Raw genomic sequence first — 24,780 nt, 5'->3', positions numbered from 1 at the left:
CCTCTCCCCACCTGCCTGTCTCAGCTCACCTGTGCTCTCCTCACAGGTAGTCTTCACTCCCCCCTCTCTGGAGGAGCCCTGACCCGGACCCCAAAATGATCAGCGACGCCCGTGGTTATTTCCTTGGTAGGACTCGGCACAGGTGGGCTTTCGTTGGTGTTACTGGCGCTTGGGGATCAGCTGCCTCCCTCCCGATCCCCGCTGGACAGGGAGGTCCACAGGGGCAGGGGAGGGCACTGTGGACTTTGCCACCCCCCTTGCCAGGTGCCCAGCCTGTGGTGCCCTTCTGAGGGCCTGAGTGAGAGAAGAGGCAGGGAGACTGAGGGTTCTCCAGGCCGCTGGATGCTTCTGTCTCCCTGGGCCTGGCTCCTTCTGGCCCTGGGTATGCCAATGTTCCAGATCCCTACTGCAGTGGGCGTTCGGTGGCTCGGACAGCCGGGGTGAAGGGAGAGAGCAGGAGGGGTTGGAGCCAAGGCCAGCAGAAAGCTGAAGATGCTGAATCCCACCACGGGCCCACCCAGAGGTGCCAAGCTCTCCTCCCCAGCTCTGCCTCCTCTCCGAGTAGCCCCCCAGGTTTCCAGACCCAGGTAGGCATTATCTTGCCACAGTTGTGCTAAGTCCCTTACCACCTTCATTTTTCAGAAGGAAACTGTCAGGGAGGTTTGAAAACTGCTCCCGGCTGATTCGTAGACCATCAAGCAGGATTCAAACCCAAGACCCTCTGACTGCTGGGCCCTTGTGCCCCAAGGCCGGGGGAGAGCTTTGGGTGCGTCCCAAAGAAGGCCACGGCCTGGGAGCTGCGACCTCAGGGCCCCTGAGGCCCCCACTACCCGGGCCTCGGAGAAGGGGGAAGCAGAATCCCAGACAGCACCCCCAAACTCCGGTCCCTGGTCCCCAGGGAGAGCGTCGCTCGGGCGCGCAGTGCACAGCCAGTCACTTCCTGGACAGAATCCGACCACAGTGGGAGAAAACGTGGGTCTGCCCCTAGCCTGTCACGTGACTCGGGGTACCTGGCCTCTGTCCCCCCGGGCCTCAGTTTCCCTCGCTGCACAAGCAGAGGGCGTCCTGCGTGCCAGCGGCGTCATCCGTAGTCCAGGAGGAGCTAAGCCGGGCAGTGGCCAGGAGGTGAGCCCGGCCCTCCGGGAGCGCAGGCTGGGACGGGTTCGCAGTAAACCTCTTTCCTCCGGGTCCGGCTGGCTGGCATTCTACACCTGACTAGCACGGTCTACACCCGGCCCGCCCGCGCCCTCCACCCAGACGAGCTCCTCCCACTCCCGGGGCGCCCACACAGCGCCCCGGGCTCACGGCGGGGCATCGGCAGGGTTCCTTCCCGCTCCGTTGCCCTCTCAGGGGGCTCCTGGGTCGGAGCGCCCGCGGGGCCGTAACCCGAGCCCCCCCAAAAGGACCCAGGTCCAGGTCTCAGAGCGGCGCGGGGACGCCGCGAGGAGGCGCCACCACTCCAGCTTGCGGGGTCCTGGCGCCCCCAGGGCGGCCCCGAGGCTCCGGGCGATCACCTGCACGGGGCGGAGCTGGGGGCGGGACCCCTGGGCGGGGCGGGATTCCCACCAGCCGCGTCCAGCCTGGCGGCGGCGGCGTCACCAGCGACTGATCGCCGGAGCGCAGCGGGGCGCCCAGCGGGGTCGCCGGAGCAGGTAGGAGGCGCCTGGCCGCCCAGCTCTGCGGCCAGCGCGGGCCGGCGGCTCCCTGTCCACCTGCTGGCCACGCTGGGCAAGGGGAGCCCCAGCCTTGCTCCCATCTCTGTTGGGCGGTGGTCGGGGTGGGGTTGGGGCTGATCTCTAGGGGGTTTGAGGGCACGGCGGTTGGGGGTATGAGTGCGTCCAGGTGCCCAGAACGCCGACCGAGCTCCACCCCGCGGGGAGAAGGGCCCCCGGAGCAGCCTGCATTTTGGGAGTGCTGCTTCCGTGTGCATCGGTCCATCTCTGGTGCCATCCTCGTCCCCGCCTCTGGCGGAGAGGCTGAGACTTCCCGGAAGAATGGGCAGCTGACCTGGGCAGGTAGAAGGAAGTTGGACCCGCTCGGACACGGGTTTGCCTCTCTGTGAAATGGGCGTCTGGATGGGTCGGGCCTAGGCGGAAGCCCCTCGGAAGCTCTGCCATTGGATGAGATGAAAACCCCGCCCCGGGGGAGGAGGCCAGGTTGAGATGCACCAGGCATGTGGGGTGCGGCTCCAGAGGACTGGTGTGGGGACCCCAGCTTCTTGGGTACCCTTGTGGGAGGAGGGGGCAGCTGTGGCAACCTCCAGGGCTCAGTAAAGGGACCAAGGAGTCCCTGGAGTCTGGGGGAGGATTCCAGAGGGCTCCGTGGAGGAGGTGAGGTTTGAGCAGGGCTGGGGAAGACAGCACACTGTTAAGAGCCGAGCTGTGGGATCCCTGGCTCGCCCCACAGCCGGGGCCACTTGAAGGCCTGGGCAAGGCCCTACCCCTCCATGGTCCAGTCTGATGTGTTCGTTCAATGACGCATTCTGCTAAGACAGATAAATCCACATGAAGTGCTTGGTCCAGGCTCTGTACAGAGCTCGCTCTCAGCAGCACCAGCTATGAATTTCTGCTGGGCCATGGCTCCCTGGGGCAGGGACCAGGCCTGTTTGGTCCCGAGGGGCGCCTGGCTGGTGGGGAGTCAGCTCCTGGCGGGGGGGGGGGGGGGTGAGCCAGGAGCACACTGACCAGGGCTCCAGGAAGTGGTGGACGTCTCTGGGGACCGGCTATCATGGTTTCCCATCAGTCGCCTTGGCCAGTTGCTGGACATGAACTGTGGCCGCTTCTGTCACAGGCTGGGAGGGAGCTCCAAGCAAAGCTAGGGGGCTTTCCTGTGCTGGCGTCCTGGGCGGGGCCTCTGTTGAGTTTCCATACCTTGACTTAAGCAAAAGTGGGAGACCCAGGGGCAGCCATCAGTAGGAGCCGGCGGCGCTGCACCCTCAGAGAGCCAGGTTCCAAGTTCCCGTAGCGCTTTCCATATCTGCTCGGGATGGTTTTCGATGTCTGTGTGTCGCCGTGAACCCGTGCCGCTCTGCTCACTGTATCCTCACCAGCGCTGCCGCTGGTGGTGCTCAGGCTGAGGACTGGGTTCTTGGCTTTCTTTCTTTCTTTTTTTTTTTTTCTTAAGATTTACTTACTAATTTGAAAGGCAAAGTGACAGAGAGAGGGGGAGCGCGCAGGAGAGGGAATCTTCCATCTGCTGGCTCACCCCCCAAATGCCTGCAACAGCTGGGACGGGGCCAGGCCAAAGCCAGGAGCCAGGAGCTCCATCTGGGTCTCCCTGTAGGTGGCAGGGACCCAAGCCCTTCAGCCATCACCTGCTGCTTTCCCAGGTGCATTAGCAGGAAGCTGGGTAGGAAGCAGACGGGCCAGGACTTGAACCGGCGCTCCTATGGGATGCCGGCATCCTAAGCAGCAGCTTAACCCGCTGTGCCACAACTCCCAAAACTGACCGCGAGTTTGTTGGATTTTTTTGTTTTGGCATCTCTGCCCTGTCCGCCTCCACCACTAATATCTTTTCTCGGACAAGGACCCGCTAGGAGGGACACACACCTGGGGGCAGGCCTGGGGCTCCAGGGAGAATCTGCCACATCCTCGCTGACCCCTCCCATTGCCCAGACGCCAGGTCACAGAGGGGGTCTGAACCGCAGACGCAGCAGCACTTGCCTGCGTTTCCTGATCTTCAGACAGAAGGGGTGGGAGTTAAAAACCAAGAATAAATGTAGAGTGGATGGTACGTTTTCCAATACACCCTTTAATTATTTTTAAACTTCATATTTGATGAAAATAAAGATCCCAGATTACATAGATTCACTTTATTTTAAAAAAAAAACAGTATTTATTTATTTGAAAGGCAAAGTTACAGAGAGGCAGAGAGAGAGAGAGAGAGAGAGAGAGAGATCTTCCATCCTCTGGTTTACTCCCCAAACGGCCGCAAGGGCTGTAGCTGGGCAGATCTGAAGCCAGGAGCTTCCTCCGGGTCTCCTACGTGGGTGCAGGGGCCTATGCACTTCGGCCACCCTCTGCTGCTTTCCCAGGCACGTTAGCAGGGAGCTGGATCACAAGTGGAGCAGCCAGACCCAAACCCGTCGCCCATAAGGGATGCTGGCGTTGCAGGCTGCGGCCCCACATGATACACCACAGTGCTGGCCCCACTTAATTTTTATTTAAGATCTATGACTGGAGTGGAAGAAAAATACCCCAAATAGGAGCCTCTGTAACTGGGCTGAGCTGTTGCAGCCGAGTGCTGCGCGCTGGCTCTGCACTGCCCCGCGGGGGCCTCCGGAGCCCCGGGCAACAGCGGCGGTGGCCGTGGTGCTCCTGGAAGGCGTCCAAGCCCTGTGCGCGCTTCCCCGCCGGTCCCCTCCTGTGCCCAGCGGCCTCCTGATGCGCGCGCTGGCATCACAGCCCCGCACCCCAGTCTTCGCCTGAGGAATCTGGCACGAGGACGCCCTGGTTGTTTGCCCTGGGGCGAGGTCCTGATCAGAACAGGGAAGGGGACCGAGCCCAGCGCAGGGCAGGCCAGGAAGCCGCCTGCCGGGGGCCCTGAGCTGGGCTGGCACTGAGGGCAGGGAGGGTAGGGCAGGGGCCTGAGTGGGGCTGAGGGGCGGGGGCTTCTCCTGTGGTTTGAAGCTGCCCTTGGCCCGAGGAAGGAGAGGGTGTGCCAGGCTCTAAGACAGAGAGGCCTGTTCTCGGGCCTGCTGGGAGGGGCCTCCTGCCTGGGGTGGAGACGCACCTGGGCTGCTGGGGCAGGGAACCCAAGGTCCCCAGGACCCTGCTCCAGGGCTCACCTGGAGGAGGGGGAGCGAGAGGGACTGCGGCTGTCCTCTGCCCCCGAGCCTGGGATCCCATCCCATCTCAGCCTCGGCTTCCCTGTGCATGAAGCAGAGGTGGCAGTGTCCACGACGTCACTTAGTAAGCATTTGTTTCTCCTTTGGATAAACTTCTGTCTGGGGGCTGCTGGGCCAACCTACCGGCAAACAGCCTCTAGGGTGGTTTCTTTTCTTTCTTTTTTTTTTTTTTTTATTTGAAAAGCAGAGAGAGAAAGAACCAAAGACCCCCAGAGAGAGATCTTCCATCTGGCTCACTCCCTAAAAGGCCACACAGGGCCATCTGGGTCTCCCATATGGGTGACAGACACCCAAGTGCTTGAGCCATCATCTGCCGCCTCCAGGGTGCGCACAGCAGGGAGCTGGGTTGGAAGTGGAGGAGCTGGGACTCGAACCAGGCGCTCTGATGTGGGCTGTGAGCATGCCAGGCGATGACCTCACCTCTGTGCCAAACACCTGCCCTGGCCTCAAGGATTTTTAAATCCCTTCCACAATTCACAAGTCATTCATTCATTCATTCATTCGGTCCACTTCCTCTGTTCTTTCGAGCACCTGCCTGGGGCCTGCACTGGGAATTCAGCGAGAGCTCTTTTTGGCGCCTGCTTGGTGCCACCTGGCACCCCCAGCACATGGCAGCTGTGCAGCTTCTACCTGGGGGCGTCTCTCCCGCCTGCTGCGCAGAGAAGCAATTGTGTGACCACTTCCACCCAGGCCCACAGGCCTCCTGGGATTCCCTAAGCTCATGGCCTGCAGTTCACAGAGAGAAGCCACTGGGCCAGTGTGATTGGCGGGAGCTTCCTGTGCGCCCAGCCAGGGCTGAAGGCTGCGCTGCCCCGGCGCCCGCAGCCCTGCTGGGGGAGTTGCTCTTCCCCAGCTCGCCGAGAGGTGGAGCCACTTGCCGAGGGCACACGGAGCAGGGATGCGCTGACCTCCCTGGGCCACAGTGCTTCCTAGGATCCTTCCTCTAGACTATTAAACATTACACTTATGACCGCACTGGCATATTAAAGCAATTTCTTCACGGCCGGGGCTGTGATGCAGAGGGTTAAGTCGCCGCCTGCGATGCCGACATCCCATACGAGCACTGGTTCTAGTCCCAGCTGCTCTGCTTCCAATCCTGCTCCCTGCTATTGTGCCTGGGAAAGCAGCAGAGGATGGACCAAGTACTTGGACCCCTGCCTGTTCGGTGGAGTTGGCAGCTGCTGTCCAGGGGCAGTGGAGGGCGGCTCAAAGCTGAGCTGGGGTAAGGATGGACGGGAACAGGCAAGGCTCAGGCGTGCACTGCTCTGTCAACGCCCCTCCCCCCACACCTGGGCTCTCACAAGAGGCCCCGCCTCCTGCCCCGCCTCCTTCTCTCTGGGATCATAGAGGTGAAGGCTGACGTCAAACCTGGCAGGAAGCCCACCAGGACAGGCTGTCCACAGTCCGTCCTGGGCTCATCTTTTTCCTTATGCCTTCCATGTGCCCCAGACAGACAGCTGGTGCCTCCAGGGAAACGTGAACACACCTGCAAAATAATTGTAAACTCCTGAGCAGAGCTGCTCCAAGAGACGCAGCAGGTCAAGTCCCCTACGCCAGGCAGAGCAGGATGTGGCGGTGAGGGGCCCGGGGTTTAAAGTAAAGCACGGCAGTTATTCTTAGGAGGTAAGAGAAGAAAGGTGGGGGCGTAGCGGGTAAAGCCGCCTGCGGTGCCGGCATCCCATTTGGACGCCAGTTCGAGTCCTGGCTGCTCCACTTCCGGTTCAGCTCTCTGCTATGGCCTGGGAAAGCAGTGGAAGATGGCCCAAGTCTTTGGGCCCCTGCACCTGTGTGGGAGACGCGGAAGAAGCTTCTGGCTCCTGGCTTCCGATCCGCCCAGCTCTGGCCATTGCGGCCACTGGAGGAGTGAATCAGCAAGTGGAAGACCTCTCTCTCTCTCTCTCTGCCTCTCTGTAACTCTGCCTTTCAAATAAATAAGTAAATCAGAGAGAGAGAAGAAATTCATGAAATAACACAAGAGCCAGGAGTCACAGGCTTTCTTAACCATCGCTAAAGCAGCAGCAGCCAAAATGAAGTTCAATCCCTTTGTCACTCTAAATTTATTTACATAATTGAAAGGCAGTTACAAATGAGAGAAAGGTCTTCCATCTACTCGTTCACTCCCCAAATAGCCACGACTGCTGGGGCTGGGCCGAGCCAAAGCCGGGAGCCAAGAACTCCATCCGGGTCTCCCACCTGGATGTTAGGGACCAAAGTACTTGGGCCACCCTCTGCTGCCTTCCCAGGTGCATTAGCCAGGGCTGGATCAGAGGCAGAGCAGCTGGGGCATGAGCCGAGGCTGCGGTGTGGGTGCAGGCCTTGCAGGTGGTGGCTTAACCCACTTCCAACCAGAGCGAGGACTGGAAGGGGCCTTTCAATGTGCCTCCCCGTGTTTGCAGGAAGATTATGCCTTCCCCTCTTCCCAAATAGCTGAGACAAAAATGCACGCCCCTCTGAAAGCATGTTGAAGCTTGGGATGTTATAAAGGCCAGCAAACTGGCAGAATGGTCTGGGTTTACAGGGGACAGCAATCGGGGAGTGGGCGAGACCCAGAGAGGGGACACCGCCATCTACACCATCTACATAGAGGGCAGCAGTGGAAGAAGACTAACAGCACATCTGCCTGCCGGGACGCTCTACTGCTGTGGCCTGGGAAAGCAGTGGAAGACGGCCCACGTGCTTAGCCCCTGCACCGTGTGGGAGACCTGGAAGAAGCTCCTGGCTCCTGACTTTGGATCGGCCCAGCTCCAGCTATTGCGGCCATTTGGGGAATGAACCAGCAGGTGAAAGACTTCTCTCTCTCTCTCTCTCTGCCTCTGTCTCTCTGTAACTCTATCTTTCAAATAGATAAATAAATGTTTTTAAAAAATTAACTATGAAAGATGCAATGCTTAGAATAAAACTACAATAGATGGCACGAACATCAGGATGGGTTCCACTGAGAAATGAACTACCCAGGAGGTCGACCAGATTAATTATCCCTGGAAGCAGCCGGGAAAGATGAAGAGAGAACAAATGAAAAAGAAAAGCCAAGAGGGATGGGGCGGAGATGAAGGGAGACATGGGCTGGATGTTGTGCACAGTGGCTGGGGATGCCCAGACCTGAGTCAGAGTGCCTGTGTCGGTTCCCGCCTCTGCCTCCAATCCAGCCTCCCTCCAATGTGCCTGACAGCAGCAGGTGATGGCCCAAGTACTTGGCTTGCTGCCACCTATGTGGGAGAGCCAGGTAGAATTTCTAGCTCCTGGCTTCTGCCTGGCCCGGCCTCAGCTGTTGGGCATATGGATCACGAACTAGGGGATGCAAGATCTCTATCTATCTTTTTCTAAAATAAATAAATAATTAAAAAAAGGAAAAAAGGAAAGGTAGGCTGGCACCACAGCTCACTTGGCTAATCCTCCGCCTGCGGCACCGGCAAACCCGGTTCTAGTCCTGGTCGGAGCACCGGATTCTGTCCCGGTTGCTCCTCTTCCAGTCCAGCTCTCTGCTGTGGCCCAGGAAGGCAGTGGGGGATGGCCCAAGTGCTTGGGCCCTGCACCTGCATGGGAGACCAGGAGAAGCACCTGGCTCCTGGCTTTGGATCAGCGCAGCGTGCTGGTCGTGGCGGCTATTTGGGGAGTGAACCAACGGAAGGAAGACCTTTCTCTCTGTCTCTCTCTCTCTCACTGTCTAACTCTGCCTGTCAAAAAAAAAAAAAAGGAAAGGTAAATAAATATGGAGATGAGGAAGGAACTGCAGAGACACTGCAGGTTAAATGCATCAGAATTAAAGAGAAGTGAATGGTGCAGAGCGAAGGACCTCGGCGAGCAGCCGCCCCAGAAATACGGAAACCCACACACAGAGATTGCGGCGAAATCAGGACTGCAGAACGACGAAAAGGAGGGCACACGGGAGACACGGGTCTCTCGTGCAGGAAGGGGAGCCGGGCTGGCGCGGACCTGCATTAACAATCCTTGATAAAAGAAGTGAACGAAGCAGCTAACCTAAAGAAAAGGACCTAAAGAAAAGAACTCTCTCAACCCAGAATTCAAAGCCAGCCAAACTGCCATTCCAACATGAGGTCACAATAAAAATATTCTTGGGCAAATAAAGCCTCAGGAGGTGGCATGCACAAAGACCCACAAAGCTGAAAATACTCACCAGGAAACACTCGAATAGCAAAAGACCTCCGAGAGGTGCCACAGGAACTCTTGGAAGTCAGGGTGCGAGTAGGGGGCAAGAAAAAGAGGGGGGCATCTTCTCACCTGTCTCTCTAGACAGTGGAAAGACGGAGGCTCCGACCCACGGCAGCGCGGGCCAGCTGGGGGCTGTGGCGCGTGCCGTAACCACGAGGAGGAGCCCCAGGGCTGCCTGGAACTGGCAGCTCCCCCACGGCTGTTCCCGAGCCGGGGCCCCAAAGCTGTCTCCCCGGATCTCCCAGTGTCTCCACAACCCTGCCTTCTCTCTTCTTGTCTCTTAAGATGTGTTCGTCTGTCTATCTCTGTAAAGTGACAAGGAGGAGGGAAGAGAGAGTGAGCGAGAGAGATCTTCCACCCACTGGTTCACCCCACAGATGGTCAGGCCAGGGCTGGGCCAGGCCAAAGCAGGAGCCACAGACCCCACCCCGGTCTCCCATGTGGACGGCAGGGGTGCGGGCAGCTGGGCTGTCTTCTCCCGCCTTCCCAGGCTCACTGGCAGGGAGGTGATGGCAAGCAGAGAGAGGCTGGGACTTGAGCCAGCGCTGATACCGGATGCCGGCATTGAGAAGGCTTACCCTGCTGTGCCACACACCCCTCCCTTGCTCCTCTTTTCAACACAGAGTCGGTGACCTGGGGCTCATGCACTCCGGGAGGTGGCACTGTCTGGCTGGAACTTAGTGACCTTGATCCGTTCCGTCAGGTCTCTCTTCTTGTTCCCGTCTACTGGTGGCAAGTGGGATTGGTTTTCCATCTTCAGAAGTGATGGACAGTTTCTGTTTAGAATGAACTTGTATGTGCTTTAAAAGAAAGGTGGGGGCCAGGGCTGTGGCGTAGTGGGTAAAGCTGTTGCCTGCAGTGCTGGCATCCCATAAGGGCACCGGTTCGAGTCCCAGCTGCTCCACCTCTGATCCAGCTCTCTGCTATGGCCTGGGAAAGCAGTAGAAGATGGCCCAAGTGCTTGGGCCCCTGCACCCACGTGGGAAACCTGGAAAAGGCTCCTGGCTTTGGATTGGCGCAGCTCCAACCATTGGGGCCATTTGGGGAGTGAACCAGTAGATGGAAGGCTTCTCTCTCCCTCCCTCTCTCTCTCTGCCTCTGCCTCTCTGTAACTCTGCCTTTCAAATAAATAAATAGATCTTTAAAAATAAATAAATAAATGAGAGCAAGGTGGGTCCAGGACTCCCAACCCAAAGCTGCGCTGGTCGGTACAAACGGTTGTAAGAGGTGCGAGGTGGAAGAGGCCCCGACCTGGGGAGGAGGCTCAGTCCGTGTCGCAGTGGAGCCCGGTTCAGACTGGGACAGAGTTGGATGAGAGCGCTGGCGTGAAGGGTGACGTGCGGCTTCTCTGTTGCTAGGTAACCAACCATTCCAAAACTCAGTGGCTTAAAACCACAGCCGCGTGTCCCTCGTGCCTGTGGGCTGGTCAGGTTTGGCAGGTGTTTCTCATTCGGGGTCTCTCTGGGCTGCGGTCAGCTGTCCAGTCACCTGCAGGCTCCGCGGCACAGGGTGCCCGGAGGGCTCACGCCCATGGCTTCCTCCCAGCGCTGGCTGTGGTGCCGGAGCTCAGCTGGGGCTGCCAACTGGAGCATCACCTGTGGCCTCTCCGGGAGCCTTTGGCTTCTCAGCTGGGCGGCTGTGACCTGAGAGTGAAGATCCTAAGAGCAGAGGCTGCCGCTTAAGAACGGTGCCCATGGCCGGTGCCGCGGCTCTCTAGGCTAACCCTCCGTCTGCGGCGCCGGCACACCGGGTTCTGTCCTGGTTGCTCCTCTTCCAGTCCAGCTCTCTGCTGTGGCCCGGGAGTGCAGTGGAGGATGGCCCAAGTGCTTGGGCCCTGCACCCCATGGGAGACCAGGAGAAGCACCTGGCTCCTGGCTTCGGATCCGTGCGGTGCGCTGGCCGCAGCGTGCCGCCAGAGCGGCCATTGCGGGGTGAACCAACGGAAAAAGAAGACCTTTCTCTCTCTCTCTCTCTCTCTCTCTCACTGTCCACTCTGCCTGTCAAAAAATAAAAATAAAAGCACGATGCCCACGCTGGCAGGGCCACTCCAGAGCACAGCCCCAGCCCCAGTGGCACATTCAGCGGTCTGAGCAGTCATGGGCCTTTCAAATAAGTTAAAACTGAGCAAAACAAAACTCTTACACCCCCTGGCTTGTGCCGTGAGGCTGGTAATAGTATTGATTACAGTTAATATCCCTTTGTCACACAGAATGAGACAGCTGTCACCAAGCCCGGCTCAGAGAGGGTAAGCCCTGATTCCACGGTGACTCAGCTGAGCCGGAATGCAAGCGGGGTCTTATTCCAAAGCCCACACCCCTTCCTGCACCAGGAGAGTCCCTCTCACCCCTGCCACAGGACATTTGCATATTCCAGATCACCCCTCCTCACCTGCTGCCTCCGATGCTTCAGCCCAGCATCCCGCCGGGTGCCCGCCCCGTGCCTCTCCCTCCTCGCAGGTTGTGGCTGCGAGTGGCCCTGCCCCACCCCAGACCACAGCCCCAGGAGCAGAGGGCTGTGTTGGCTTTCACTGACCTTGTAAGCCCCCGGGGTGGGAGTGGGCATTTAGCCCAGTGGTTAAAGACCTGCGTTCCACATCAGACTGCCAGGGTTCGAGTCCCAACTCCAGCTCCTGCAACAGTGATGGCACAAATAATTGGGTCCCAGCAGCCCTCTTGGGACCCCCAGATTGAGGTCCTGGCATTCTGGGCATCTGAGAAGTGAACCAGTGGATGGCAGCTCTCCCTCCCTGTCTGTCTGTCTGTCTCTCTGAACCTCAAATTAAAGAATCAAATCCCCGGGCCCCGGACGCTTGGCGTGTTGTGGATGGAGGTCCCAGCTGATTGGTGGGCAGGGAGCGCCGGCTGACCCGCAGCCCCCGCAGTGCCCGTTCAGCTTTCCCACCATGTGCTACTGCCCCCGCCATGCAGGGCAGGGGCAGGGGAGGGGGCAGACCGCCTGCAGGAGTCACCTTCGAGTGGCGCTGTGTGTTCTTGTAACCCCCGGAGGGCCCGGCACGGGAGCCGCAGTCATGGCCAACATGTTCCACGCCCAGCCCTGCAAGGAGCTTTGTTGGGTGGTCTCCCCCACGGCCACCGCCACCTCAAATCTTCATGCAAAGAAACTGAGGCCCCAGAAGATGAAGCCCCCCAATCAAGGCCCCCCGCTGAGGGAGGGTGTGAGCCCAGGGAATCTGGCGGGAGCCTGGGCCTCATTCTGAGGGCTCAACCGTGAGAGCAAACGTTTAAAGAGCACTTCCTATGTGCCATGCACTGTTCTAAAAACTTTGCGAGTACTATTTTATTCCTATGAATTCATATTCTTTCTTAAAAATCTATTTATTTATTTATTTTTGAAAGAGTTACAGAAGGAGAGGCAGACACAGAGAGAGAGAACGACAGAGAAAGAGAGACAAAGAGACAGAGAGAGTATCTTCCATCTGCTGGTTCACTCCCCAAATGGCTGCAATGGTCAGAGCTGGGCCAGGCTGAAGCCAGGAGCCAGGAGCTTCCTCCAGGTCTCCCACGCAGGTGCAGGGGCCCAAGCAGTTGGGCCATCCTCCGCTGCTTTCCCAGGTGCTGGCTTGGAAGTGGAGCAGGCGAGACTTGAACCAGAGCTCCTGTGGGAGGCCGGTGTCGCAGGCGGAGGCTTAACCTGCTGCCCCACAGTGCGGCCCCCGGATATTTCACTTCTCTCCCCTCCCCCACGCCCGGGAAGCTCTCCCCCAACCCCTGGCTGCCCCAGAATCAAGGTTAAACCCGGTGACGGGGGAGCCCGCTGGGAGAGGGAGGTGTCGGGCTACCGCGTCTCAGGGCTGGGAAGAATCAGAAATCACTGGGTTTGCGTCCTTCTGCTTCGGGTTACGGAGCTGTGGCCTCCGGGAGGCAGCGCGGGCCATGACGTAAACGAATTCTTCTGTGTTCCGCGCCCCGGGCTCGGGTTCTGAGCAAACCGCACAGCCTGGAGGGAGGCTGGGAGCGGAGGAAGCCGGCTGGGGAGGTCACCTCCCGCGTCCCAGCCCCACCCTGCCTCGCGGCTCGGGGCGGGCCACCAGCCAGCACTGAGCTAGGTGAGGAGTTTTCCTGGGACCACGGCCTGGGGGCTCACGGAACCTGAGTTTTCCTGGGACCATGGCCTGGGGACTCACGGAACTTGTCGGGGAGGCCCCCATGGGTAGAGCAGAGCCCACCCACCACCCCAGCCAAGCTTCCACAGATCGGCCTGTTGCCCGTGCTCGCCTCCACTGCCACCTGGTTTCGGCACCGCATACCTGCACTGGGTCCTCGAAGATGACGGGCCGTGCCCGGAGGTTTCTGGCTGTGCACAAGCGAGCCACAGCCTGGGCCTCACAGATGACACGGAAGCCTCTAGGTGGCACAGTGGGGACTGGGGACACCGCCAACTGGCCGACCTGACAACGAGGACAGCGCTGGAGCCCCGGAGAGAGCCAGGCTTGGGCCCTGGCAGCGCAGCCGCAGAGCCGGGGCTGGAGCTCCCTGTTCCTGGGCGCCGCCACTGTGTGCCGCTGTGTGCCCGCCCCAATGGAGGCAGACGTGGCTTCGCGTCTCGGGGGACAGATGCGTCACCACTGAGACAGCTCGTTCCGCAGAGCAAGTTATAGAGGGTGAGACAGAGTCGGGGCCAGCGCTGTGGTGCGGTGGGTGAAAACCCCAGCCTGCAACGCCGGCATCCCATATGGGCGCCGGTTCGAGTCCCGGCTGCTCCTCTTCCAATCCAGCTCTCTGCTGTGGCCTGAGAAAGCAGTGGATGATGGCCCAAGTCCTTGGGCCCCTGAACCCGCATGGGCGGCCTGGAAGAAGCTCCTGGCTTCAGATCAGCCCAGCTCCGGCCATTGCAGTCATCTGGGTAGTGAACCAGTGGATGGAAGACCTCTCTCTCTCTCTCTCTCTCTCTCTGATTTATTTTATTTATTTGAAAGACAGAGTTACAAAGAGAGGTAGAGAGAGAGAGAGCGCGCCTGGGGTAGGGGAAGATGTGCTGGTGACTGGTGACATCTCCACAGTTGTGAAAAGATGGCATCCACCACATGGTTGGCCACTCAGAACCCAGCAGGGCATGGAGGCGAAGGTGCAGCGTCTTCACAAGACAGCGTTTTAAACATCATTGAAGCGGCTGATGCAAGTTTTTGGAGTATTTGAAGGCTTGGGTTTTGAAGTATGAATAGGAGTTCACCAGGCAGCCAGGGTTAGGAAGCCATTCTGGAAGGAAGCACGAGCATCAGCGGTGGCAAGTCGTGTCATGGGATGTGTAGGTGTGCAATCCACGATCTTTGGTATCTTGATTTTTAATTAGTTATTTAAGAAACAGACACGAAGCCCCCATCTGCCCATTCACCCCCGCGAATGCCTGCAGCAGCTGAAGCTGGGAGCAGGGGACTCAGGCCGGGTCCCACGTGAGCGGCAGGGCACCGCTGCCTCCCAGCGTCTGCGTTAGAGGAAGCTGGACTGGGGCTGCAGCCAGGACTCGAACTCAGGACCGTAATCCGGGAATGTGGTCATGCCAAGCAGTGTCCCGGCCACTAGGCCACCCCCCCACCCACACTTTGGTACCGTGGAGGCTTCACGTGGGCTCAAACGCCAGGCCTGTGCACCCTGCCTCTGGCGCATGGGGTGCGATGGATGGATTCTCCCAAATGAATCAATGCATGAACGAATGAATGAGTTGGTGTTGGTCAGAGAGGCAGCAAAGAACAGACCAGAAATCAGCGTTGTCCAGTGTAATATGAGCTACATATGTGATTCCAAATTTCCTAGTAGCTACATTGAAGTAGCAAAAAGAGACAGGTCAATGTTTGATGTTTTATTTAATTCCATATATTGCAAATACTATCATTTCCACGCGTAATCAATAGGAAAACATTGTTAATGAGATATTTGCATTGTTTTATTTTGCACTGCAGATATTATAGTCAGAACACATCTCAACCCAGAGTGGCCATATTTCTTCTTCTTAATTGTTTTTAACTTCTCTATTTGAGAGACAGACAGAGCTCCCACCAATGCCCACACAGCCAGGGAGCCAGGCCGAGAGCTGAGAACCCGATCGAGGCCTCGCACGTGGGAGCCAGGGACCCAACGCTTGAGCCCGGGCTGTGCGTCAGCAGGACGCCGGATGCAGCAGCCAGGGCCAGGACGTGCACCCAGGCACCCTGATGTGGGATGTGGGCGTCCACACCAGCATCTTCCCTGCTGCACCAAGCGCTCAGCCCAGGAGCAACCGTGTGCCCAGGGCTCAACAGCCACGCACCGCCGTGTTGGAGAGCGCAGGTGTAGATGCTGCCGCCGGCGAGACTCGCCGTGGAGTTTGGGCTTCATTCACTGTAGCCAGCGAGAGGCCACCAAAGGTCAGGCAGAGGCAGGCGCCATCCAGTCTGTTTCTAGAATGTTCTCTGGGGTGGCTGCGGGAGAGGGCTTCCCGTCCTCTGCACTCTGGACGGAGGGGGCCACACGGAGGACGCGCCTGCCCCCTCCCGGTGCAACCGCAGGTGGAGACATCCCCGTCTCACAAGGATTCCCCTGCCTCAGCAGCGCCACCCACCGCTTCTTCCCTCCCCGGGGCCTCTGAGCTGTCCCAAGGCACGTGGTGGTTCCTGGACAGGACGGGGTTGGCCAAGCTCAGCATCTGCTGGGGCTCGGGGGTAAACAGACGTAGCCCTGGGCGGCACGGTGAAGATACCAAGTGCCTGTGAGTGCGTACAGCATCATCCCCGGGCACGCCCGTCCGGCCCAGGGCCAGCTCAGGACGAACCCCGGGCGCAGGCACGCTGGCGCAGGCATGCTGGCTCACGCCGCCGGGAGTGTGCGGGTGCTGTGCCAGCACAGCCTTCCACGGCCTCCATCCGCACCCCGGGTGCAGGCATGCTGGCTCACGCACGCCTGGAAGTGTGCGGGTGCTGTACCCGCACAGCCTTCCATGGCCTCCATCCGCACCCCGGGCGCAGGCATGTTGGCTCACGCCGCCGGGAGTGTGCGGGTGCTGTACCCACACAGCCTTCCACGGCCTCTGTCCTGCTGCTCAGTATCCCCCAGCCCCTGGGCCCACAGTCGCCTTGCACATCGTGCACACCCCCGAAGTCCCTTGCACACGCTCTTGGACGCCTCAAGGAGGGGAAGGTGAGAGCCACTAGATCCCGGTTTGGGCAGTAGAAACTGGGTTCTGATCTTGCCCTGGGAGCTGTGTGGCCTTGGACAAGTGACTCAGCCTCTCTGAGCCTCGGTTTCCTTGGGTATAAAGTACAGTGGGATGGGATCGTGAACGTGGGGCCTGCAGCACCTGCGGGGCGTGCAACGGTGCCCACAAGGAGCATTCTTGGCTGGGCGGTGCCCCTCGCCCCCCTCCCAGGCCCTCCAGAGCCAGGCTCAGCCCCCACACCGTGGCCCCTGCACATGAAGCAGACTGGACTTCCCTGGCCTCTGTGCCTGAGGTTCCCCGAGGCCCTGCTAACCCCCCTCCACCTGCCCGGTCCTCTCTGCGGCCCCCTGCCTTGTCCAGAGCCCTCCTCCTCCTCACCCCCTCCGCGCGGCTCCCCCACTCTGCCCCCACCTGCCTTCCCGTCCTGTCTGGAGCCCACAGCAGCGCTCCTCAGTTCAGTGCCGTCCGTGTGCACCTCCCAACCAGCTGGGGGCTGGCACTGCCGCCCGGGAGGGGGTTTCAGTGGAGCCGCGGGGCCCCCAGACAAACGCCCTCTGTATCTCCGGCCTCCTGGGAGTGGCCGCGGGCCAGCCCTCGCCGCCAGCCGCTTGAACGGTGCGGATTGTTTCCCGCCTCCTGTCCCCTCGCCTGCCAGGCCGGGCTGGGCAGGAAAGGGGAGGGGCGCTCCTTCTGGAATGGAAGGTGTGGGAGGCCAGCGAGCCGCTGGGGAGGGGGCGGGGTGCTGACCGCATGGAGGCCGGAGGCCGTGCAGGCCCCAGCGGGGAGGCGAGGGCGCAGGCGAGGGCGGCCCCGGGCTCCTGCTGCTCCTGAGAGCGCACGGCAGCCCAGACAGAGCCGGCGACCTGCCCAAGGTCGCTCAGCAAGCCAGTCGCAGCGGCGAGACTGGCCCCAGCCCAGGGTTCTGGCCCCAACGCCAGGCCCCTCCGCTGGGGTTTGCGTGGGGAGCTGCTTAACGAAGGAGTGGCGCAAACCGCAGATGGGCACGCGGGGGCGCAGGGAGCGCAGGGAGCGCTGGCGCGTTCACGCGGGGGCTCAGGAGCCAGCGGGAGCCCGCGCGGGACCAGCTCCGCCGGGGGCTCCGCAGGGGCGCTCTCACCTCGGTCGTCAGAAGAAGAAAACCGAATGCGGAGCCGCCCGGAAGCGCGGCGACCCAGGAGGCTGCGGGCGCTCGCTGGGGTCCTGCGCTGCCGCCCCACTGCCTTTCCTCGTGGTCGCCTTGTCGCCGGGTACAGGACCAGTTCCGCGGGCGTGTTCCCGCCTTGCACAGGCGCCGGTGGGAAAGTTACAAGCGCCGAGAGCCCCGGGGAAAACACCTGGGCAGGGGCGCACGTGTGGCGCACCTGCGTTGGGTTTGGTGTTTCTTGTCGCCGCTATTGGGCTTGGTTTTGGGTGGCTCAGGAAGGAGCTCTTGCACAGTGGGTGCTCGCAGGTTCGAGTCCCAGCTACTCCGCTTCTGATCCGGCTTCCTGCTGATGCACAGGTGGGCGGCACCAGAGGATGGCTCAAGTATCCGTGCCCCTGCCATGCACGTGGGAGACCTGGATTGAGTTTCAGGCTCTTGGCTTTGGCCTGACCCAGCCCTGGCTGTTTCGGACATTTGGAGGGTAAAAGAATAGATGCAGGATCTCTCTGTCTCCCTCTCTGTCCCTCTGCCTATTATTCATTTGAAAGGCAGAGTTACAGAGAGGCAGAGAGAGGTCTTCCACCCACTGGTTCACTCCCCAAATGGCCACATTGGCCAGAGCTGGGCTGATCTGAAGCCAGGAGCCAGGAGCTTCTTCCAGATCTCCCACACAGGTGCAGGGGCCCAAGGACTGGGGCCATCTTCTGCTGCTTTCCCAGGCCACAGCAGAGAACTGGATCAGAAGCTGGGACTCGAACCACTGCCCATATGCAGGCGACAGTTTTACCCACTATGCCACAGCGCCAGCCCCATCTTCTGCCTGTTAAATAAATGTATAAATAAATCTTAGAAAAAACAGGAAATCACTGTCGGGTGTACCTTCCACTCTGCACGCGGCCCTGGCTGCCTGCTGGCCCTCGGTTTCCTCTCTTGGAAAGTAGAGGGTCATGACCTCAGTAGCTGTCAGACTGGGACCCACAGGACCCTGTGATGACACCGAGTTGGCTCCCAGGGCCACCACTGAGGACAGGGTGGGGGTGGAGAGGAAAAACTGTAGGGTGTGGGGAAGGTGGGGGGCTGGAGCAGAGGGGAGAATTTTGCTCTCTAAGTCTTGGGGGCGTGTGAGTCTTTTTTCTTTTTTAAAGATCCATTTATCTACCTGAAAGGCCGAATCACAGAGAGATCTATCCACTGGCTCACTCCCCAAGTGGCCACAGTGACCAGGGCTGGGCCAGGCCGAAGCCAGGAGCCAGGAGCCTCTTCCAGGTCTCCCACATGGGTGCAGGGGCCCAAGGACTTGGGCCATTTTCTGCTGCTTTCCCAGGCGCATTAGCAGGGAGCTGGATGGGAAGTGGAGCAGCCAGGACTCGAACTGGCACTCACATGGGATGCCGGCAGGTGGCAGCTTTACCTCCCGCACCACCTTGCCAGCCCCGCATTTGACTTTTTGGGAAAAAAAAAATCATTCCTGGAATTTTTGTTGTCAAGATGTTGGGCCTCCTGGCGCGTCCCGTTTTCACCAACTTTCTGTTTTTTCCACTTTATGAGATTTTTCTCAACTATCTCCCAAGGCTTCTGTTGATTTTAAAATTTCTTTTATTGTATTTTAAATTTCCCGGGGCCCCATCTTGTCCTCATAACGTTCCTTTCTTACATCATCCCGTTCCTGTTTCACAGGTGCAGGGCTCGTCTCCAGGCTTTCTGAGTTGTCTTCTGCCCTCTGTCCTGTCTCTGCTGTCAGCGCCACCTTCGGTCCACCTGTTGTTTGCGGGTCTTTCATCATGTCTGAGGCCTTCCTCTCAACGGTCTCTTGATGAGACGTGGAAGTAGGTTGCTATTTAAAAGTAAGGGGGTCAAGTGTGTGGCATAGTGGTTAAGACTCCGTTTGGGGGGCTGGCATGTTGCATAGTGGGTAAAGCTGCTGCCTGTGGTGCCAGCATCCCATACGGCGCTGGTTCGAGTCCTGGCTGCTCCACTTCTGATCCAGCTCTCTGTTATGGCCTGGGAAAGCAGTAGAAGATGGCTGAAGTCTTTGGGCCCCTGCACCTGCATGGGAAACCTGGCTTCAGATCGCTCCGGTTGTTACAGCCATTTGGGGAGTGAACCAATGGATGGACGTTCTCTCTCTCTCTGCCTCTGCCTCTCTGTAACTCTGCCTTTCAAATAAATAAATAAATAAATCTTTTTTAAAAAAAAATGTAAGAGCCACAGCTGGCTGTGGCGTTGGGCGGTGGATGCCCGGCCCCGCAGGGCAGAGGACGGGCGGCCGTCACACAGCAGGAGCTGGTCCTTGTGCCAGCTGTCTTCTTCCTCTCCTCCACCGTGCATGGCACCCCGACTCTTGGTGACGGCTGTGGCCACCCCCTCCCGAGTCTCGTGGGGATTTCTTCCGCGCGACCAGGACCAGCTTGTGCTGGGCAGCATGGTGCCCTTGTGTCAGCTAAGCCCCACACAGATGCCAGCTCCCCCCAGCTCTCACACCTGCGCTGGCTTCCCGCCCACCCACAGGGCTGCCTTCTCCCCTTCCCCGTGTGGCCTCTTGATTGACACCTCTTGATTCTCCTTGACTGTCATCAGTATCAGGACCAAGCCTTCATCTGTGCTTGGGCTCCCCCTGCCTTGTCTAACAGGAAGTCCCTCCTGCTTTTTTTTTTTTTTTTTTTTTTTTTTTTTTTTTGGAAAGGAAAGGAGAGATCCTAAAGGCTGTTTCTTCCAACGTAAAGCAAACCAGACTTCATTGTCTCACCTGTGGCTTGCCTGTGGACCAGGGGGCTGCTGTGCCCGGTCACCCACAGGCACCAACCCTGAGTCGCTGCCACACCGGAGAACCCCCAGGCAAGGGAAAGCCTGCGTGTCTGGGGAATCTCAGTTCGCTCTCTTCTCTAAAGGGGTCGCCGGGACTTGGGGCTGAAAGACATCCTTGCAAATCAGACCTGGGCTGAGAGCAGCCGTAGCAGACTCAAGGCCGTCTCAGCCCTGGGCGGGGAGGAAATCTGGAAAGGAAAAATTGAGAGTGGTTGCGAGTTGGCTGGGCAAATACATCCCAGAGGTGGGACGGAATCCCGGCCGGCAGGGCCAGGCTGGGGTGGGCTCGCGGGGCAGGATGGACTACAGAGGGCATGGCAGTGAGGTTGGAGGCAGTGCTCCGGCGTGGGTGACGGCAGCTCGCTCCGCGGTGGGGGGAGTCAGGCCTGCCGGTCGCCCCCGAGCCCACTCCCCACACCCCTGCTCCGGCGGGTCCAGCGGCCCCAGGGCTTTCTGTGCCCCTCCCTCACACGATTCTCCTGTTCTCTGCGCTGATGCCACGCTGGTGCCTGCCACCCTGCACCTGTCTGGTCCACCTCCTTCCTGGTACCCGGCCTAGGCTGCATCTGTGGTCAGGCAGAGTAGCGAGGGTGTGAGCATAAACCTTGGGACCTGAAAGATAGAGAGTCTAAATCCTAAGTGGGATACCAGATAACATCTCCCTAGGGGCATCTGTGTCCTGGGGTGGACTTTGGAGCAGTGGTCAAGATGCCTGAGCCCCGATTCAGATGGCCTGGGATGGGGTCCTGCCTCTGCTTCTGTCCAGCTTCCCACCAGTGCGCAGCCTGGGAGGCGGCAGTGATGGCTAAAGGAAGATCTGCCTCACCCCCTCCCCCCCTCCCTCCCCCCCTCCCTCCCCCTCCCCCCCCCCTTCAAATAAAGTGGGGAAGAAGTCCACATCCTAATGGCCCATTGCTAGGGCTCTGGGTTTGCTTGGCTACAGGGATTTTGTAGGCCTGGCTGAGTTGGGATCTTGAGATGGGGGATTCGGGGATGTCTGGGCCCAGTGTGACCACAGGGACTCAGTGGACAGGGGACACCTGTCAGGGAAGGAGCCGAGAGGCAGCGGAGCCGGCAGCTCGCAGAAGCTGAAGAAAGAAGGTGTGTTCTGCCCTTACGCCGCCAGAGGGCGCGCCGCGCCGCAGGCCCGGGCCCCCGCCCAGAGAATGGCCGGAGACCGCTGACCTTGGAACCGTGAGCAGCACAGTGCGTCCTCTCCAAGCACTAAGTAGGCAGTGCTTGACCCAGCAGCCCCGGGAAACCACTCCGCCTGGCCCCTCGCGGCCTCTGTGTAAAGTAGGGGTGGCCCCGTGGGAAGATTACACAAAGTCCTTACCGGGCGCTCTGGTACAGGGTGAGCACCTGATAAACGAAGCTACGGATCTCGTGGTCCCCGACGTCATCATTTTGGTTGTCGGTCCCCAGACCATCAGGTAGAAAGACGAGGGGCAGAGGCCTTCCCCCGCAGGCTGTGGACCCCCGGAGTGTCCTCGGGAGCCCGCTTGCCTCCTGGGAGGTTTGGAGGTGGGGGATCTGAGTCTGCTGTGAGATGGGGGGACGGTCACTCTGCCGCTCAGCCTCTGCTTCCTGGTAGCAAACACGACAGCACAGTTGGTGCTGGACAAACATGAGCTCCCTGCCCTTCCGGGCCAGGCTGCTGGGGGGCGCTGTCGCCCTCCGACAAATGCACTGAGCGGTGTCAACTCTTCAGCCTTGGGCCCTTCCCCCAGTCGGCAGGGACAGTGGCAGACCTGGAGGTGCAGCTGGGTGCTGCTGTGTAGTCTGAGGACGCGGCGGCGCTGGGCCCTTGGCTTGAGCCCAGAGGCTGGGGGCAGATGGGAGCCACAGGTCACATTCCAGCTCTCGGTCAGTCTCGGCCGCGACACCCACAGGTCTCTTCCTCCCACGGACTCCTGGCACGGCCCGTGCTGCCCTTTTGGCACCAGGCGAACTCAGCCTTGTGCCCGCTTCCGTCTGTGGTTTCTGGTTATAGCCCCTAGGACTTGGAGCTCGCCGCTCATGGGTGGGAAGCTGCTTGAGACCACTGCCCTTGCTCTGCGGGGCCTTCCAGGTCCGAGAAACAAAGGACCCGTGCCATGGCTTGACGGGGCAGGCAAATCCGATTTCGCAGATGTGCTGGGTCTGGGCCACACTTCAGGGCCATGGGCGCTTCCGCGTGGTGCTGTGCTCGGCGCTGGGCTAGGCATAAGGTGGGATGAGACCCGCTGGACACGGACAGAAGAGAGGTTTAGAGGGGAAACGATTCCACTTCTCCTTGCTTGCACTTTGCAGATGTGAGCGCCACACTCCTTGCTTGAATCCTCTCGGTGCTGTGCTTATGGTGGGCCCTGGTTGAATGAATGACAGGGCGAGTGGGCGGCAGACCAGGGGCAGGATGAAGGCGTGCCCAGCACATGGGGAAACCGGGGGGTGCATGAGCAGAACAGGTGCTTCCAATTTCTGAGAAGCAGCCACATGGTGCATGTGCTCCAGTTCAAGGGAGCACCAAGCAGAGCACCGTGCCTGGGAGCCGTGATGCACGGTGGGACAGGGCCACGGGCAGAGCGCCATGTCCGGGAGCAGTGACGCACGGTGGGACGGGCAGAGCGCCGTGTCCGGGAGCCGTGACGCACGGTGAGACAGGGCCACGAGCAGAGCGCCGTGTCCGGGAGCCGTGACACATGGTGGGACGGGCAGAGCACCGTGCCCGGGAGCCGTGACCCACGGTGGGACGGGGCCACGAGCCGACAGGGCAGGAGGGTGCAGATGAGAAGGCCGCAGGCGGCGGTCACTGAAGCTGCAGGCGGCGCGGGTCTCTGAGGCCGCAGGGTGCGCGGATCGCTGGGCCCCGACACAGCGTCTGGAGTCACCCCCGGGCCTCTGCGCTGCTGCTGCTCCCCTACGTGGAGCCCCAAGTGTGCTGCCGTCTCAGCTGCCTTCCAGCAGGGTCTCCTCCTGCCGACGCCCCCTCCCTACCGTCCTAACGTCTCCTGTCAAAGTCTACAAGGAAGGCATGCTTTGGGAAAGAGTGAGCTGTGAATGTGTGTTTTTTTTTTTTTTTAAAGATTTATTTGTTTATTTGCAAGGCAGGAATACAGAGAGAGAAGGAGAGAGAGAGAGAGAGAGAGATCTTCCATCCACTGGTTCACTCCCCACATGGGCACAACAGCCAGGGCTGGGCCAGGCTGAAGCCAGGAGCCAGGAGCTTCTTCCTGGTCTCCCACATGGGTGCAGAGGCTCAAGGGCCTGGTCCATCCTCTGCTGCTTTCCCAGGCCGTTAGCAGGGAGCTGGATCAGAAGTGGAGCAGCCGGGACTTGAACCCAGTGCCCATATGGGAGGCCAGTGCTGCAGGTGGAGGCATAGCCCACCACGCCACAGCACCGGCCCCACCATGAATGTCTTTCGATGCACCAGAACCACAGGTTGGAAAGGCCTTTTGAGATCATCTCCAAACTGAGCCATTTCATGGACAGGAAAACCGAGGCCCGGGGAAGGGGAGAATATCCCAAGGTCACAAGGCAAGTGAGTGGCAAAGGGAATCCAATCCCCTGATTCTTGTCCCAAGGTGGGCACCCACATCCTGCTCTTCTCGTCAGAGGCAGGCATCCCGGTGAGATTTTCCTCCGCTCTGTCCGCTGTCGGTGGAGACTCGGAGGCAGGGCGGAGCCTCCAGCAGCCCCCGGGAACCCCTCCTCCAGTCCTCTCCCTGGGACACCTGCTTCGGGGCCTGGCTCCCTGGCCTTCCTGTTCATGCCTGGGCTCGCCCAAACACAGCCAGCAGGACAGAGAACAGAGAGCTCACACTCCAAGAAAAGCAGCCAAGATGTGGACTGCAGAGAGAGGGAGAGGAGGGGCGGCCGTGGCAGTGACAGTGGCCAGTCAGCTCCCACCCACTAGGCCCGCTCCTGGGCCCCTGCGGTGTCTCATCCACTCTCCCAACCCCAGGAGGTGGGGCCTGTTCTCCCTGTCTACAGCTGAAGACACTGAGGCCTTAAGTCACTGTCCAGCCAGCCGGCCAGCAGGAGAGGCCAAGGTCAAAACCCAAGTCTTCGTGACCCCAGAGCCCTTGCCGGTCAGGAGCTGCTGGACAGCCTGTTCCGTCCTCAGCAGCCACCCAGGAGGAGCTGGGGTTTCTCTCCTGAGGCCCGAGTCAGCAAGGCCGAGCCAACAGGGGAAAATGCAGTCTTGCTCTTCAGCTCACGAAGTCATCTGCGCAGGTGCAGTGTGGGGTCAGCTCGTCAGAATGGCGTCATCCCTGCCATCATTGCTGCTCTTAGGGCTTTCGATGTCCGGAAAAGGGCCGAGGGGTCCGTCCACAGGGTGTTTGAAGGGACCTCACAGGAAAATGGGGTCCGAGGCCGGCACCGTGGCTGCCTGCAACACCAGCATCCCGTATCACCGTGGCAGTTCGAGTCCTGGCTGCTCCGCTTCCGATCCAGCTCCCTGCTGATGCTGCTGGGGAAGCAGCAGAGGACGCCCAAGTGCTGGGGCCCTGCACCCACGTGGGAGACGGTCACTTGGGGAGTGGACCAGCAGATGGAAGATCTCTCTCTCCCCCCTCACCCCGTATTTCTGCCTTTCAAATAAATACATCTTTTTTTTTTTTTTAAAGCACTTGTGAGAGGCAGGCGCTTGGCACGGCGGTTAAGCCGCTGCTTGGGCTGC

At 59.8% G+C, this 24,780-nt stretch overlaps 1 protein-coding gene across 1 annotated transcript in view; it reads left to right on the top strand.

The window, feature by feature from the left end:
* The first annotated feature begins 1,543 nt into the window (after nucleotides 1–1,543).
* The window catches only part of NCMAP (non-compact myelin associated protein), a 39,382-nt gene continuing 16,145 nt past the window's right edge, over nucleotides 1,544–24,780 (top strand). Inside the window, exon 1 of the mRNA XM_051856679.3 lies at nucleotides 1,544–1,652. The gene's annotated coding sequence lies outside the window, so the exon portion shown is untranslated. The remainder of the gene's footprint in view (nucleotides 1,653–24,780) is intronic.

Source organism: Oryctolagus cuniculus, chromosome 7 (assembly GCF_051225735.1).
Source record: "Oryctolagus cuniculus isolate XC-2025 breed Fujian yellow rabbit chromosome 7, ASM5122573v1, whole genome shotgun sequence".
In the NCBI taxonomy this organism is placed as follows: Eukaryota; Metazoa; Chordata; class Mammalia; order Lagomorpha; family Leporidae; genus Oryctolagus; species Oryctolagus cuniculus.
Note: the sequence above shows the minus strand (reverse complement) of the source record. Positions and strands in the feature narration are given on the sequence as shown.